Below are 19,421 nucleotides of genomic sequence, written 5' to 3' on the forward strand. Positions count from 1 at the left end.
TTCCATTTCATTCCACATTCCATTACCCTTTCCTCTCCATTCCATTCTAAATTCCATTCTATTCCATTCAGTTCCTGTCCACACACCATTCCATTCTGTTCCATTCCACATTTCCTTCCACTCCATTTCATGACACATACTATTCCATTCCGTTACGCGTTCCTTTCCATTCCAAATTCCATTCCATTCCATTCCACATTCCATTCCATTCCACTCCTCATTACATTCCATTCCACTCCACATTCCATTCCATTCCATTCCACTTTCCATTCCATTCCATTCCACATTCCATTGCATTCCTGTCCAAATTCCATTCCATTACATTCCACTTTCCATTCCTTTCCATTCCACGTTCCATTCCATTATATTCCTCCTTCCATTCCTTTCCATTCTATTTCACATTCCATTTCATTCGACATTCCATTCCACATTCCTTTGCGTTCCATTCCGCATTCCATTCCGCTTTCCATTCCATTCCATTCCACATTCCATTACATTCCATTCCACATTGCATTCCATTACATTCCAAGTTCCATTTCATTACATTCTGCGTTCCATTCCATTATATTCCACGTTCCATTCCATTCTATTCCGTTGCACATTCCATTGCATTCCATTCCAGATTCCATTAGGTTCCATTCCATTCCACCTTCCATTCCCACATTCCCTTCTGATTCATTCCACATTCCTTTGCATTGCATTCCACATTCCATTCTGCTCCATTTCATATTCCATTCCATGTCTTTCCACATTTCATTCCACATTCAATTCCATTCCATTCCACTTTCCATTCCATTCCATTCCCTTCCAGTCCACATTAAATTTCATTCCATTCCATTCCAAGTTCCATTCCATTACATTTTACTTTTCATTCCATTCTATTCAATATTCCATTCCATTCCATTCCATGTTCCTTTCCATTCCAATCCACATTCCAATCCATTCCATTCCACGTTCCATTCCACCTTCCTTTCCACGTTCCATTCCATGGTCCATTCCATTGCATTACACATTCCATTCTGCATTCCAATGCATTCCACATTTTCTTCCATGAATATCCACTTGCATGTTCTTCAAATTGAATTGTTCACAACTTCTCTCTGAAAAGGTATATTCAACTCTATGAGTTGGATGCACACATCACAAAGTAGATTCTGGGAATACTACTGTCTACTTTTTAGTTGAAGGTATTCCCGTTTCCCACAAATGCTTCAAAGCACTCCAATTATTCACTTGCAGATACTACAAAAAGAGTGTTTCAAATCTGTTCTATCAAAAGAAAGGTTTAAATCTGTGAGTTGAATGCACAAATTACAAAGAAGTTTCTGAGAATGTTTCTGTCTTGTTTTTATGTGAAGATATTCCCTTTTTTGCCGAAGGCCTCAAAGTTCTCCAAATGTCCACTTGTAGATTCTACAAAAGAGTGTATCAATACTGCTCTACCAAAAGGAAGTTTCGTCTCTGTGAGTTGAATCCACTCATCACAAAGAAGTTTCTGTGAATTCTTCTGTCTAGTTTTTATGTGAATTTAATCCCATTTCCAACCAAGGCCTCAAATCGGTTCAAATATCTACCTTGGCATTCTACAAAAAGAGTGTTTCTAAACTGCTCTATCGAAAGGAAAGTTCAATTCTGTGAGTTGAATGCACCCATCAGAAGAAGTTTCTGAGAATGCTTCTGTCTAATTTTTATTTGAAGATATTCCCGTTTCCAATGAAGGATTCAAAGTGCTCCAAATATCCACTTGCCGATTCTTCAAAAAGACGGTTTCAAAACTGCTGTATCAAAAGGAAGCTTCAACTGTGTGAGTTGAATGTACACATCACGAAGTAGTTTCTGAGAATGCTTCTGTCTAGTTTTTATGGGAAGATATTCCTGTTTCCAAAGAGGGCCTCAATACGGTCCAAATATCCCCTTTCAGATAGTGCAAATAGAGATTTTCAAATCTCCTCTATAAAAAGTTATGTTCAACTCTGTGAGTTGAATACACACGTCACAAACTTGTTGCTGAGAGTGCTTCTGTCTAGTTTTTATTTGAAGATATTCCCGTTTCCAATGAAGTCTTCAAAGCACTCCAAATATACACTGGCAGATACTACAGAATGAGTGTTTCAAACCTGCTCCATCAAAAGAAAGTTTAAACTCTGTGAGTTTAATACACACATCACAAAGAAGTTTCAGATAATGCTTCTCTCTAGTTTTTATTTGAAGATATTTACTTTTCCACCATAGCTCTGAAAGCGTTACAAATGTCTATATGCAGATTCTACAAAAACAGTGTTTCAAAACTTCCCTGTCAAAAGACATATTCAACACTGTGAGTTGAATGCACACAGCACAAAACACTTTCTGAGAGTGCTTCTGTCGAGTTTTATTTGAAGAAATTCCCGTTTCCTAGGAAGGCTTCAAAGCGCTCAAAATAGCCACTTGCAGATTGTACAAAAAGTGTGTTTCAAAACTGCTCTAACAAAAGGAAGGTTCAACTCTGTGAGTTGAATGCATACATCAAAAAGAAGTTTCTGAGAATGCTTCTCAGTAGTTTTTATGTGAAGAGATTTCCCTTACCACCAAGGGCCTCAAAGCACTCCAAATGTCCACTGGCAGATTCTAAAAAAAAAGTGTTTAAAAACTGCTCTATCAAAAGGAAGGTTCAACTCTGTGAGTTGAATGTACACATAACAAAGAAGTTTCTGAGAATGCTTCTATCTACTTTTTATGTGAAGATGTTTCCTTTTCCACCAATGGTCACAAAGCAATCCAAATGTCCAATTGCAGATTCTGCAAAAAAAGTGTTTCAAACGTGCTGTATCAAAACAAATGTTCAACTCTATAAGTTGAAGGCAGACATCACAAAAATGTTTCTGAGACTGCTTCTGTCTAGTTTGTATGTGAAGGTATTCCCTTTTCTACCATAGACCCCAAAGCAGTCCAAATATCCATTTGCAGATTCTACAAAAAGAGTTTTCAAAACTGCTCTATCAAAAGAAAGGCTCAAATCCATGAATTGAATGCATACATCTCAAAGTAGTTTTGGAGAATGCTTCTGTCTAGTTTTTATTTGAAGATATTCCCGTTTCCAACGAAGGATTCAAAGTGCTCCAAATATCCACTTGGAGATTCTACAATAAGAGTCTTTCAAAGCTGCTCTATCAAAAGGAGGGCTCTTCACTGTGAGTTTGAATGCACACATCACAAAAAAGTTTCTGACAATGCTTCTGTCTAGTATTTATGTGAAGATATTTCCTTTTGTACAAAAGGTCTCAAAGGGCTCGAAATGTCCTCTTGCAGATTCTACCAAAAATGTGTTACAAAATTGCTCTATCAAAACAAAGGTTCAACTCTGTGAATTGAATACACACATCACAAAGATGTTTCTAAGAATGCTTCTCTCTAGTTTTTATGTGAAGGTATTCCCGTTTAAATTGAAAGTCTCAAAACGGTCAAAATATCCCCGTGCATATTCGACAAAAAGAGTGTTTCAAAACTGCTCTATCAAAAGGAAGCTTCAACTCTGTGAGTTGAATGCACACATCACAAAGAAGTTTCTGAGAATGCTTCTGTCAAGTTTTTATCTGCAGATATTCCCATTTCCAACGAAGGCCTCAAAGTCTTCTAAATATCCACTTGCAGATTCTACAAAAAGAGTGTATCAAAACTGCTCTATGAAAAGTTATGTACAACAATGTGAATTGAATTCACACATCACAAAGAAGTTTCTGAGAATGGTTCTGTCTAGTCTTTATGTGAAGACATTCCCATTTCCAATGAAGGCCTCAAATTGGTCCTAATATCCACCTGCAGGTCCTTCAAAAAGAGTGTTTCACAACTGCTCTATGAAAAGATGTGTTCAACTCTGTGAGTTGAATGTGCACATAACAAAGAAGATTCTGAGAATACTTCTGTGTAGTTTTTATTTGAAGATATTTCCTTTTCCACCACAGCTCTCAAAGCTCTACAAGCAACCATTTGAAGATGCTGCAAAAAGAGTGTTTCAAAACTGATCTATCAAAAGAAAGGTTCAACTCTGTGAGTTGAATGTACACATCACAAAACAGTTTCTGGGAATGCTTCTGTCTCTTCTTTATTTGAAGAAATTCCCGTTTCCAATGAAGGCTTCAAATCTCTCCAAATAGCCAATTGCAGATTCTACAAAAAGTGTGTTTCAAAACTGCTCTATAAAAAGGAAGGTTCAACCCTGTGAGTTGAATGCACACATCTCAAACAAGTTCCTGAGAATGCATCTCTCTAGATTTTATGCGAAGATATTTCCTTTTCTAATGTAGGCCTCAAAGCACTCCAAATATCCACTGGCAGATTCTACAAAAAGTGAGATTCAAAACTGCTCTATCAAAAGAAATGCTCAATTTGGTGAGTTGAAAGCACACATTACAAGGTAGTTTCTGAGAATGCTTCTGTCTAGTTTTTATTTGAAGATATTACCGTTTCCAACGAAGGCTTCAAACCACTCCAAATAACCACTTGCAGATTCTACAAAAAGAGTGTTTCAAAACTGCTCTATAAAAAAGAAGGTTGTACCATGTCAGTTGAATGCACACATCACAACGAAGTTTCTGAGAAAGCTTCTGTGTAGTTTTTATATGAAGATGTTTCCTTTTCTACCTTAGGCCTAAAAGCACTCAAAATATCCACTTGCAAATTCTACAAAAAGAGAGTTTCAAAACTGCCATATGAAAGCGAATGTTCAACCCCATTAGTTGAATGCATGCATCATAAATAAATTTCTGAGAATGCTACTCTGCAGTTTTTATGTAAAAATATTTCCTTTTCCACCTAAGGCGTCAATGCACTCAAAATGTCCACTTGAAGATTCTACAAAAAGAGTGATTCAAAACTGCTCTATGAAACGATAAGTTCAATTCAGTGAGTTTAATGCACACATCACAAAGAAGTTTCAGAGAATGCTTCTGTCTAGTTTTTATGTGAGGATATTTCCTTTTCTATCATAGGACTCAAAGTGCTCTAAGAATCCACTTGCAGATTCTACCAAAAGTGTGTTTTGATACTACTCTAACAAAAGTAAGATTCAACTCTGTGAGTTGAATGCACACATCAGAAAGAAGTTTCTGAGAACCCTTCTGTCCAGTTTTTATGTGAAGATATTTCTTTTTCCAGGAAAGGCCTCAAAGCCTGCCAAATATCCACTTGCAGATTTTACAAAAACAGTGTTTCAAAACTACCCTATCTAAAGGAAAGTTCAACTCTGTAAGTTGAATGCACACATCACAAATAAGTTTCTGAGAACACTTCTGTCTAGTTTTTATGTGAAGATATTTCCTTTTCTAGCATAGGCCACAAAGCTCTCCAAATATCCACTTTCAGATTCTACAAAAAGAGTGTTTCAAAACTGCTCTATCAAAAGGAAGGTTCAACTCTGTGAGTTGAATGCACACATCACAAAGCAGTTTCTGAGAATGCTTCTGTCTAGTTTTTATGTGAGGATATTTCCTTTTCCAGCATAGGACTCAAAGCCCTCCAAATATCCACTTGCAGATTCTACAATAACAGTGTTTCAAAACAGCTCTATCTAAAGGAAGGTTCAACTCTGTCAGTTGAATGCCCACAACACAAAGAAGTTTCTGTGACTGCTTCAGTCTAGTTTTTATGTGAAGATATTTCCTTTTCCACTGAAGGCCTCAAAGTGATCAAATGTACACTTGCAGATTCTACAAAAAATGGTTTCAAAGCTGCTCTATGAAAAGTTATGTTCAACTCTGTGAGCTGAATGCACATATCACAAAGAAGTTTCTGAGAACACTTCTGTTTAATTTTCTTTGAAGATATCTCATTTTCCACCATAGCCCACGAAGAGCTACAAATGTCCATTTGCAGATTTGACAAAAAGAGTGTATCAAAACTGATCTATGAAAGGTAATGTTCAGCTATGTAAGTTGAATGAACACATCAAAAAGCAGTTTTTGAGAATGGTTCTGTCTTGTTTTTAGTGAAGATATTCCCGTTTCCAATGAAGGTTTCAAAGTGCTGCAAATGTCCAATTGCAGATTGTACAAAAAGAAAGTTTCAAAACTGCTCTATCAAAAGGAAGATTCAACTCTGTGAGTTCAATGCACACATCACAAAGAAGTTTCTGAGAACGCTATTGTCTAGTTTTTATGTGGAGATATTTCCTTTTCCACCGAATGTCTCTAAGTGCTGCAAACATCCACTAGCAGATTCCACACAAAAAGTGTTTCAAAACTGCTCTACAAAATGGAAGGTTCAATTCTGTGGGTTGAATGCACACATCACAAAGAGGTTTCTGAGAATGCTTCTGTCTAGTTCTTATGTGAAGATATTCCCCTTTCAAACAAAGGCCTCAAAACGGTCCAAATATCCCCTTGCAGATTCTACAAAAAGAGTGTTTCAATCTGCTCTATCAAAAGTAAGGTTGAACTCTGTGAATTGAATGCACACACCACAAAGAAGTTTCTGAGAATGTGTCTCTCTAGTTTTTATGTGCAGGTATTCCCATCTCCAATGAAGGCCTCAAAGGAGTGCAAATATCCACTTGCAGATTCTACAAAAAGAGTGTTTCAAAACTGCTTTATGAAAACCTATGTTCAACTCTGTGAGTTGAATGCACACATCACAAATAAGTTTCTGAGAATGCTTTTGGGGAATTTTTTGGTGAAGATATTTCCGTTTCCAATGAAAGCCTCAAATCGGTCCAAATATCCACTCGCAGGTCCTTCAAAAACAGAGTTTCACAAATGTTCTATGAAAAGTTATGTTTAACCCTGTCAGTTGAATGCACACATCTCAACGAAGTTTCTGAGAATGTTTCTGTCTAGTTTTTATGTGAAGTTATTTCCTTTACTAACACAGGCCTCAAAGCGCTCCAAATATCCACTTGTAGGTTCTACAAAAACATTGTTTCAAAACTGCTCTATCAAAAGGAAAGCTCAACTCTGTAAGTTGAATGTACAAACCACAAAGGGCTTTCTGAGAATGCTTCTGTCTAGTTTTTATTTGAAGATATTCGTGATACCAAAGAAGGCTTCAAACCGCTCCAAATATCCACTTGCAGATTGTAGAAAAAGAGTGTTTCAAAACTGCTGTAACAAAAGGAATGTTCAACTCTGTGAGTTGAATGCACACATCAAAAGGTAGTTTCAAAGAATGCTTCTGTCTAATTTTTATATGAAGATATGTCTTTTTCCACTAAAGTCCTCAAAGCACTCCGAATGTCCACTGGTAGGTTCTACAAAAAATTGTTTCAAAACTGCTCTATCAAAAGGAAGTTTCAAATTGGTGAGTTGAATGACGTCATCAGAAAGAAGTTTCTGAGAATATTTCTGTTCAGTTTTTATGTGCAGATATTCCCGTTTTCAATGAAGGGCTCAAATCGGTTCAAATATCCCCTTGCCGATTCTACAAAAAGAGTGTTTAAAAACTGCTCTATCAAACGGAAGTTTCAACTCTGTGAGTTTAATGCACATATCACAAAGAAGTTTCTCAGAATGCTTCTGTCTAGTTTTTATGTGAAGATATACCCGTTTCCAATGAAGTCCTCAAATTGGCCCAAATATCCACTTGCAGGTTCTTCAAAAAGCGTGTTTCACAACTGCTCTACGAAAAGGTATTCTCAATTCTGTGAGTTGAATGCACACATCACAAAGGAATTTGTGAGAATGTTTCTGCTTAGATTTTTATGAAGATATTCCCCTTTCCAACGAAGGAATGCAACCGTTCCAAATATCACTTTGCAGATTCTACAAAAACAGTGTCTCAAAACTTCTTTATGAAAAGGAAGGTTCAACTCTGTGAGTTGAATGCACACATCACAAAGACATTTCTGAGAATGCTTCTGTCTAGTATTTGTTTGAAGATAATCCCGTTTCCAATGAGGGCCTCAAATTGGCCCAAATATCCAATTTCAGGTTCTTCAAAAAGCGTGTTTCACAACTGCTCCACGAAAAGATATTCCCAACTCTGTGAGTTGAATGCACACATCACAAAGGACGTTGTGAGAATATATCTGCTTAGATTTTTGTGAAGATATTCCCCTTTCCAATGAAGGAACGCAATCGGTCCAAATATCGCTTTGCAGATTCTACAAAAACAGTGTCTCAAAACTGCTCTATCAAAAGGCAGGTTCAACTCTGTGAGTTGAATGCACACATCACAAAGACATTTCTGACAATGCTTCTGTCAGTTTTTATGTGAAGATATTCGCGTTTCCAATGAGGGCCTCAGATTGGTCCAAGTATACAGTTGCAGGATCTTCAAAAACAGTGTTTCACAACTGCTCTATGAAGAGGAATGTTCAACTCTGTGAATTCAATGCAAAAATCACAAAGAAGTTTCTTAGAATATTTCTGTCTAGTTTTAATTTGAAGATATTTCGTATCACACCATAGCCCTCAAAGCGCTACAATTGTTCACATGCAGATTCTGTAAAAAGAGTTTTTCGAAACTGCTCTATCAAAAGAAAGGTTCAACTCTGTGAATTGAATGCAGACATCACAAAGTAGTTTATGAGAATGCTTCTGTCTATTTTTTATTTGAAGATATTCCGGATTCCAATGAAGGAACCATAGCGTTCAAAATATCCACTTGCAGATTCTACAAAAAGGGGGTTTCAAAGCTGCTCTATCAAAAGGAAGGTAAAACTCTGTGAGTAGAATACACATTTCACACAGCAGTTTCTGAGAATGCTTCCCTCAATTTTTTATATGAAGAAATTCTCTTTACCAAAAAAGGCCTCAAATCGGTCCACATATCCCTTTGCGGACTCTACAAAAAGAGTGTTTCAAAACTGCTCCATGAAAAGGTATGTTCAACTCAGTGAGCAGAATGCACACATCACAAATAAGTTTCTGAGAATGCTTCTGTCTAGTTTTTATGTGAAGATATTTCCTTTTCCACAGAAGGCCTCAAAGCGCTCCAAATGTCCACATGAAGATTCTACAAACGAAGTGTTTTGAAACTGCTCTATCAAAAGGAATGTTAAAATCTGTGAGTTGAATGCACACATCACAAGGAAGTTTCTGAGAATGCTTCTGTCTAGTTTTTATGTGAATGTATATGCGTTTCGAATGAAGGCCTCAAAATGGTGCAAACATCATCCTGCAGTTTATACAAAAAGAGTGTTTCATAACTGCTCTATCAAAAGGAAAGTTTAACTCTGTGAGAAGAATGCACACATCACAATGCAGTTTTTGAGAATGCTTCTGTCTAGTTTATATTTGAAGATATTCCCGTTTCCAAGGAAGGATTCAAAGTGCTCCAAATATCCACTTGCAGATTCTACAAAAAGAGATTTTCAAGCCTGCTCTATCAAAAGGAAGTTTCAGCTCAGTAAATTGAATGCACACATCACAAAGAAGTTTCTGAGAATGCTTCTGTCTAGTGTTTATGTGAAGATATTTCCTGTTCCACTGAACGCCTCAAAGTGCTCCAAATGTCCACTTGCAGATTCTACAAAAAGAGTGTTTAAAAGCTGCTCTATTAAAAATTATGTTGAACTCTGTGAGTTAAATGCATACATCACAAAGAAGTTTCTGATAATGCTTCTGTCTACTTTTTATGTGGATATTTCATATTCCACTGAATTCCTAAAAGTGCTCCAATTGTCCACTTACAGATTCTACAAAAAGAGTGTTTCAAAACTGCTCTATGAAAAGTTATGTTCAAATCTACGAGTTGAATGCACACATCACAAAGCAGTTTCTGAGAATGTTTCTGTCTAGTTTTTATGTGAAGATCTACTCGTTTCCAAGGATGGCCTCAAATAGGTCTAAATATCCCCTTGCAGAATCTACGAAAAGAGTTTTTCAAAACTGCTGTATCTAAATGAAGGTTCAACACTGTGAGTTGAATGCACACATCACAAAGAAGTTTCTGAGAACGCTTCTGTCTTGTTTTTATTTGAAGACATTTCCTTTTCTACCATAATCCTCGAAATGCTCCGAATATCCACTTGTAAATTCCACAAAAAGATTGCTTAAAACTGTTCTATCAAAAAGAAGGCTGTACACTGTGAGTTGAATGCACACATCACAAAGTAGTTTCTGAAAATGAATCTGTCTAGTTTTTATTTGAAAATACTCACGATTCCAAAGAATGCTTCAAAGCACTCCAAATATCCACTTGCAGATTACACAAAAAGAGTGTTTCAAAACTGTTCTATCAAAAGGAAGGTTCAACTCTGTGAGTTGAATGCACACATCAAAAAGAAGTTTCTGAGAATGCTTCCGTCTAGTTTTTATGAGAAGATATTTCCTTTTCTTCCATAGGCCTCAAAGCACTCCAAATATCCACTTGCAGATTCTAGAAAAAGAGTGTTCCAAAACTGCTCTATGAAACATTATGTTCAATTCTGTGAGTGGAATGCACACATCTCAAAGATGTTTCTGAGAATGCTTCTGTCTAGTTTTTATGTGAAGATATACCCGTTTCCAAAGAAGGCCTCAATTCGGTCAAAATATCCACTTGCAGGTTCTTAGAAAGCATGTTTAACAACTGCTCTACAAAAAGATTTGTTCACCTCTGTGAGTTCAATGCAAACATCACAAAGAAGTTTCTGAGAATGCTTTGTCTAGTTTTTATGTGAAGATATTTCCTTTTCTACCATACGCCTCAAAGCACTGCAAATATCCACTTGCAGATTCTACAAAAAGAGTGTTTCAAAACTGCTCTATCAAAAGGAAGGCTCAACTCCATGAGTTGAATGCACACACCAAAAATTAGTTTCTGAAAATTCTTCTATCTAGATTTTATTTCAAGATATACCCGTTTCCAATGAAAGCTTCAAAGCGCTCCACATATCCACTTGCAGATTGTACAAAAAGAGTGTTTCAAAACTGCTCAATGGATCGTTATGTTCAACTCTGTGAGTTGAATGCACATATCTCAAAGAAGTTTCTCAGGATACTTCTGTCTAGTTTTTATATGAAGATATTTCCTTTTAAACTGAAGGCCTCAAAGTGCTCCAAATGTCCTCTTGCAGATTCTGCAAAAACACTTTTTCAAAACTGTTCTATGAAAAGGAAGATTCAACTCGGTGAGCTGAATGCTCACATAACAAAATAGTTTCTGAGAATGCTTCTGTGTACTTTTATGTGAAGATATTCCTGTTTCTGATGAAGGCCTCAAAACGGTCCAAATATCCCATTGCAGATCATAGGAAAAGAGTGTTTCAAAAGTGTTCTATCAAGAGGAAGGTTCAACTCTGTGGGTTGAAAGCACACATCACAAAGAAGTCTCTGAGAATGCTTCTGTCTAATTTTTATGTAAAGATATTCCCGTTTCCAACAAAGGCCTCAAAGCGGACAAAATTTCCACTTGCAGATTCTACAAAAAGAGTGTTTCAAAACTGCTCTATAAAAAGGAAGGTTCACCTTTCTGAGTTGAATGCACACATCACAAAATCGTTTCTCAGAATGCTTCTGTCTAGTTTTTATGTGAAGCTATTCCGGATTCCAATTAAGGCATCAAATCGGTCTATCCCCTTGCAGAATCTACAAAAACAGTGTCTGAAAACTCCTCTATCAAAAGGAAGGATCAACTCTGTCAGTTGAATGCACACATCACAAAAAATTTCTGAGAATTCTTCTTTCTTGTTTTTATGTGCAGGTACTCCCGTTGCCAAAGAAGGCCACAAAGTGTTCCAAGTATTCACTTGCAGATTCCACAAAAAGAGTTTCATATCTGCTCTATGAAAAGATATGTACAATTCTATGAGTTGAACGCACACATCACAAAGAAGTTTCTGAGTATGCTTCTGTGTAGTTTTTATTTGTGATATTTCCTTTTCCACCATAGCCCAAAATCGCTAAAAGTGTCCATTTGCAGATTCTAAAAAAGAATGTTTCAAAAATGCTCTTAAAAAGATAGTTCAACTCCTTGAGCTGAATGCACACATCACAAAGAAGTTTCTGAGAATGCTTCTGTCTACTTTTTATGTGAAGAATTTCCCGTTTCAAATGAAGGCCTCAAATCCTTCCAAAATTCCACTTGCAGAGGCTAGAAAAAGAGTGTTTCAAAACAGCTTTGTGAAAAATTATGTTCAACTCTGTGAGTTGAATTCAAACATCACAAAGAAGTTTATGAGATTGCATCTTTCTAGTTATTATGTGAAGTCATTTCCTTTGGTACCATAGGCCACAAGGTGCTCCAAATATCCACCTGTAGATACTTCAAAAAGAGTGTTTCAAAACTATTCTATCAAAAGGAAGGCTCAACTCGGTGAGTTGAATGCACACATCACAAAGTAGTTTCTGAGAATGCTTCTGTCTAGTTTTCATTTGAAGATATTCCCGTTCCCAATGAAGGCTTCAAAGCGCTCCAAATATCCACTTGCAGATTCTACAAAAAGAGTGTTTCAAAACTGCTGTATCAAAAGGAAAGTTCAACACTGTTAGTTGAATGCTTACATCACAAAGGAGTTTCTGAGATTGTTTCTGTCTAGTTTTTAAGTGAAGATATTTCCTTTTCTACCATAGGCCTCCAAGTGCTCCAAATATCCAATTTCAGATAATACAAAAAGAGTGATTCAAACTGGTCTATCAAAACAAAGTTTCAACTCTGTGATTTGAATGCACACATCACAAAGATGTTTCTAAGAATGTCTTTGTCTAGTTTTTCAGTGAAGACAGTTCCTTTTCTACCATAGGCCTCAAAACAGTCCAAATGTCCCCTTACAGATTCTAGAAAAAGAGTGTTTCAAAACTGCTCTATCAAAGGGAAGGTTTAACTCTGTGAGTTGAATGCACACATCTTCAAGAATTTTCTGAGAATGCTTCTGTCTAGTTTTTATGTGAAGAAATTCCCGTTTCGAATGAAAGCCTCAAATCGGTGAAATATACCCTTGCAGATTCTACAAAAAGAGTGTTTCAAAACTGCTCTATCAAAAGGAATGTTGAACTCTGTGAGATGAATGCACAGATCACAAAGTAGTTTCTGAGAATGCTTCTGTCTATTTTGTATGTGCAGATATTCCTGTTTCCAATGAAGGCCTAAAAGCGTTCCAATTATCCACTTGCAGATTCTAAAAAAAGAGGGTTTCAAAACTGTTCTATGAAAAGTTATGTTGAACTCTGTGAGTTGAATGCACACGTCACAAAGAAGTTTCTGAGAATGCTTCTCTCTAGTTTTTATGTGAAGATATTTCCCTTTCCACCAAAGGCGTGAAATCGCTCCAAATATCCACATGCACATTCCAAAAAAAAAAAAAAGGTTTCAAAGCTACTCTAGCAAAAGGAAGGTTCAACTGTTTAAGCTGAATGCACACATCAAAAAGTAGTTGCTGACAATGCTTCTGTCTAGTTTTTATGTGGAGATATTCTTGTTTCCAACGAAGGCCTCAAATTGGTCCAAATATCCCCTTGCAGATTCTACAAAAAGAGTGTTTCAAAACTGCTCTATGAAAAGTTATGTTCAATTCTGTGAGTTGAATGCACACATCATGAAGAAGTTTCTGGGAATTCTTCTGTCTAATTTTAATGGGAAGATATTCCCATTTCCAATGAATGAATCAAACCGTCCAAATATCCATTGCAGATTCTACAGAAAGAGTGTTTCAAAACTGTCCTATGAAAACTTATGTTCTACTCTGTGAGTTGAATGCACACTTCACAAAGAAGTTTCTGAGAATGTTTCTGTCTAGTTTTTATGTGAAGATTTTCCCGATTACAACAAAGGCCTCAAATTGGTAAAATTATCCACTTGCAGGATTTCAAAAAGAGTGTTTCACAACTGCTCTATGAAAAGGCATGTTCAACTCTGTGAGGTGAATGCAAATATCACAAAGAAGTTTCTGTGAATGCTCCCGTCTAGCTTTTATTTGAAGATATTTCAATTTCCACCATAGCCCTCAAAGCGATAGAAATGTCCATTTGCAGATTGTACAAAAAGAGTGTTTCAAAGCTGCTCTATCAAAGGAAATGTTCATCTCTGTGATTTGAATGCACACATCACAAAGTAGTTTCTGAGAATGCTTCTGATTTTATTTGAACACATTCCCGTTTCCAATGAAGGCTTCAAAGCTCTCCAAGTATCCAATTGCAAATACTACAAAAAGAGCGTTTCAAAACTGTTCTATCAAAAGGAAGATTCAACTCTGGGAGTTGAATGCACGCAACACAAAGAAGTTTCTGATAATGCTTCTGTCTAGTTTTTATGTGAAGAGATTTCCTTTTCCAACGAAGTCCTCTAAGCACTCCAATTGTCTACTTCCAGATTCTACAAAAAATGTGTTTCAAAACTGTTCTATGAAAAGGATGGTTCAACTCTGTGAGTTGAATGCACAGATCACAGAGAAGTTTCTGAGATTGCTTCTGTCTACTTTTATGAGAAGATGTTGCCTTTTCCACCAAAGACCTCAAAGAACTCTGAATGTCCACTTGCAAATTCCACAAAAAAAGGTTTCAAACTGCTCTATCAAAAGGAAGTTTCAGCTCTGTGAGCTGAATGCACACATCACAAAGAAGTTTCTGACAGTGCTCAGGTCTTGTTTTTATCTGAAGATATTCCCGTTTGCAACGAAAGCCTCCAACAGGTTCAAATATCACCTTTCAGATTCTACAAAAAAAGTGTTTCAAAACTGCTTTATGAAAAGTTATGTTCAACTCTGTGAGTCGAATGCACACATCACAAAGTAGTTTCTGAGAATGCTTCTGTCTAGATTTTATGTGAAGATATTCCCGTTTCCAATGAAGGCTTCACACTGTCCAAATATGCTCTCGCAGATTATACAAAAAGAGTGTTTCAAAACTGCTCTATGAATAGTTATGTTCAACTCCATGAGTTGAATGCACACATCACAAAGTAGTTTCTGAGAATCCTTCTGTCTAATTTCTATGTGAAGATGTTCCCGTTTTCAATGAAGGCCTCAAATCATTCCCAATATCCACTTGCAGGTCCTTCAAAAAGAGTGTTCAACAACTGCACTAAGAAAATGTATGTTCAACTCCGTGAGTTGAATGCAAACATTCCAAAGTTGTTTCTGAGAATTTTTCTGTGTAGTTTTTGGTTTAAGATATTTCCTTTTCCACAATAACCCTCAAGGTGCTACAAATGTCCGCTTTCAGATTCTACAAAAAAAGGCAGTTTCTAAACCGCTCTATCAAAAGAAAGGTTCAACTCTGTGAGTTGAATGGCCGTATCACAAAGTTGTTTCTGAGAGTGCTTCAGTCTAGTTTTATTTGAAGATATTTCTGTTTCAAACGAAGGCTTCAAAGCCCTCTAAATATCCGCTTGCAGATTCTACAAAAAACTGTTTCAAAACTACTCTATCAAAAGGAAGATTCAACTCGGTGAGTTGAATTCACATTCCACAAAGAAGTTTCTGAGAATGCTTCTGTCTAGTTTTCATGTGAAGATATTTCCTTTTCCACCAGAGAACTCAAAGTGCTCCAAATGTCCACTTTCAAATACCACAAAAAAACTGTATCTAAACGGCTCTACCAAAAGGAAGGTTCAACTCTGTAAGTTGAATGCACACAAAAGAAAGAACTTTCTGAGAATGCTCAGCCTAGTTTTTATGTGAAGATATTTCCTTTTCCACTGAAGGCCTCAAAGTGCTCCAATTGTCCACATTCACATTCCACAAAAAAAGGTTTCAAAACTGCTCTATCAAAATGAAGGTTTAACACTTTGAGTTGAATGCACACGTCATAAAGAAGTTTCTGACAATGCTTTTGTCTAGTTTTTATGTGACGATATTCAAGTTTCCAACAAAGGCCTCAAATCAGTCCAAATATCCCCTCACAGATTCTGCAAAAAGACTGTTTCAAAACTGCTCTGTGAAAAGTTATGTTCAAATCTGTGAGTTGAATGCACCCATCACAAAGAAGTTTCTGAGAATGCTTCTGTGTAGTTTCTATGGGAAGATAATTCCGTTTCTAATGAAGCCCTGAAACGGTCCAAATATCCACCTGTGGATTATACAAAAAGAGTGTTTCAAAACTGCTCCATGAAAACTTATGTTCTCCTCCGTGAATTGAAAGCATACATCACAAAGAAATTACTGATAATGCTTCTGTCCAGTTTTTATGTGAAGATATTCCTCTTTTTAATGAAAGCCCCAAATCGGTCCAAATATCCACTTGCAGGTTCTTCAAAAAGAGTGTTTCACTACTGCTCTATCAAAAGGAATGTTCAACTCTGTGAGTTGAATGCAAACATCTCAAATAAGTTTCTGAGAATGCTTCTGTCTGGTTTTTATTGGAAGATATTTCCTTTTCCACCACAGCCCTCAAAGTCCTACAAATTGTCCTCATTCAGATTCTATAAAAAGAGTGTTTCAAAATTGCTCTATGAAAAGAAAGGTACAACTCTGTGAGTTGAATGCATACATCACCAAAGTTTCTAAGAATGCTTCAATCAAGTATTTATGTGAAGATATTTCCCTTTCCACCGAAGGCCTCAAAGCTCTCAAGCTGTCCAATGGCAGATTCTATACAAAATGTTCCAAAACTGCTCTATCAAAAGGAAGTTTCAAATCTGTCAGTTGAAGTCACACATGAAAAAGAAGTTTCTGAGAATGCTTCTGTCTAGTTTTTATGTGAAGATATTCCCGTTTCCAACGAAGGCGTGAAAGAGGTCTAAATATCCACGTGCAGATTCCACAGAAAGAGTGTTTCAAAACTGCTCTATGAAAAGTTACGTTGTCCTCTGTGAGGGGAATGCACACATCTGAAAGAAGTTTTTGAGAATGCTTCTGTCTAGTTTTTCTGTGAAGATATTCCTGTTTCCAATGAAGGCCTCAAATCTGTCCAAATAACCACTTGCAGGTTCTTAAAAAAGAGTGTTTCACTACTGCTCTATGAAAAGATATGTTCAACTCTCTGTGTTGCATGAAAACATTGCAAAGAAGTTTCTGAGAATGCTTCTGTCTAGTTTTTTATGTGAATATGTTTCCTTTTACAGCATAGGCCATAAAGGGCTTCAAATATTCATTTGCTGATTCTACAAAAATAGGGTTTCAAAACTGCTCTATCAAAAGGAAGGTTCAACTCTGTGAGTTGAATGCACACATCAAAAAGAAGTTATTGACAATGCTTCTCTCTACTTTTTATCGGAAGTTATTTCCTTTTCCAGCATAGACCTCAAAGCGCTCCACATATATACTTGCAAATTCTGCAAAAAGAGTGTTTCAAAACTCCTCTATCAAAAGGAAGGTTCAACTATGTGAGTTGAATGCAGGCATCACAAAGAAGTTTCTGAGAATGCTTCTGTCTAGTTTTTATGTAAAGATATTTCCTTTTCCAGGTTTGGCCTCAAATTGCTCCAAATATCCACTTGCAGATTCTTAAAAAAGAGTGTTTCAAACTGCTCTATGAAATGAAGTTTCAACTCTATAACTTGAATGTAGACATCACAAAGAAGTTTCTGAGAATGCTTCTGTCTAATTTTTATATGAAGCTGTTCCCTTTTCCAAAATAGGTCTCTAAGGGCTCAAAATATTGACTTGGAGATTCTGAAAAAAGATTGTTTCAAAACTGCTCTATCAAAAAGAAGGTTCAACTCTGTGTGTTGAATGCGCACAGAACAAAGAAGTTTGTAAGAATGCTGCTGTCTAGTTTTTATGTGAATATAACTCCTTTTCCAGCATTGACCGCAAAGCGATCCAAATATCCACTTACAGATTCTACAAAAAGAGTGTTTCAAAACTCTTCTATCAAAAGAAGGTTCAACTCTGTTAATTGAGTGCACATATCTCATGGATGTTTCTGATAATGCTTCTGTCTAGTTTTTAGTTGAAGATTTTCCTTTTACAGCATTGGCCTCAAAGCGCTCAAAATAAACACTTGCAGATTCTGCAAAAAGAGTGCTTCAAACCTGCTCTATCAAAAGGATATTTCAACTCTGTGAATTGAATGCACACATCACAAAGAAGTTTATGAGAATGCTTCTGTCTAGTTTCTATGTGAAGATATTTCCATTTCCAGCATAGACCTTAAAGGGCTTCAAATATCCACTTGCAGATACTACAAAAAGAGCATTTCAAAGCTGCTCTATCAAAAGTAAGATTCAACTCTGTGAGTTTAATGCAAACGTCACAAAGAAGTTTCTGAGAATGTTTCTCTCTACTTTTTATGGGAAATATTTATTTTTCCAGCATAGGCCTCAAAGCGCTCCAGATATCCACTTGCAGATTTTACAAAAAGACTGTTTCAAAACTGCTCTATCAAAAAGAATGTTCAACTCTGTGAGTTGAATGCACACGTCAAAAAGAGGTTTTTGAGAATACTTCTGTCTAGTTTTTAGGTGAAGATATTCCCTTTTCCAACTTAGAACTCAAAGCGCTCCAAATATCCCCTTGCAGATTCCACAAAATGAGTGTTTCAAAACTGCTCTATCAATAAAAGGGTTCAACTCCGTGAGTTGAATGTATATATCACAAAGAAGTTTCTGAGAATGCTACTATCTACTTTTTACGTGAAGATATTTCCTTTTCCAGCTTAGACCTTAAACTGCTCGCAATATTCACAAGGAGATTCTACAAAAAGAGTGTTTCAAACTGCTCTATCAAAAGGAAGGTTCAACTCAGTGTGTTGAAAGCACACATAACAAAGAAGTTCCTGAGAATGCTTCTGTCTAGTTTTTGTGAAGATATTTCCTTTTTCAGCATTGACCTCAAAGAGCTCCGTATATGCACTTGCAGATTCTCCAAAAATAGTGTTTCAAAACTGCTCTATCAAAAGGAAAGTTCAACTCTGTGAGTTGAATGCACACATCTCAAGGATGTTTCTGAAAACGCTTCTCTCTAATTTTTATGTGACGATATTTCCTTTTCCATCATTGGCATCTAAGGGATCCAAGTATCCACTTGGATAATCTACAAAAACAGTGTTCCAAAACTGCTCTATCAAAAGGTTTGTTCAACTCAGTGTGTTGAAGCCACATATCACAAAGAAGTTTCTGAGAATGCTTCTGTATAATTTTTATGTGAAGATATTTCCTTTTCCAGCATATGCCTTAAAGCGCTACAAATAACCACTTGCAATTTCTACAAAAAGAGTTTTTCTAAACTGCTCTATCAAAAGGAAGGTACAAATCTGGAAGTTGAAAGCACGCATCACAAATTAGTTTCTGAGAAAACTTCTGTTTAGTTTTTAAATGAACATATTTCCTTTTCCCCCAGAATCTGTAATCACTCCAAATATCCACTTGCATATTCGAAAAAAAAGAGTGTTTCAAAACTGCTCTATCAAAAGGAAGGTTCAACACTGTGTGCTGAAGGCACGTATCACAAAGAAGTTTCTGAGAACACTTCTGTCTAGTTTTTAGGTGAAGATATTTCCTTTTCAAGCATTGTCCTTAAAGGACTCCAAATGTCCACTTGCAGATCCTATAAAAAGAGTGTTTCAAAAGTGCGCTGTTAAAAGAAAGGTTGAACTCTATGAGTTGAAATCAGACATCACAAAGAAGTTTCTGAGAATGCTTCTGTCTAGGTT

The sequence above is a fragment of the Pongo abelii genome, chromosome 15 (genome assembly GCF_028885655.2).
Source record: "Pongo abelii isolate AG06213 chromosome 15, NHGRI_mPonAbe1-v2.0_pri, whole genome shotgun sequence".
Taxonomy (NCBI): domain Eukaryota; kingdom Metazoa; phylum Chordata; class Mammalia; order Primates; family Hominidae; genus Pongo; species Pongo abelii.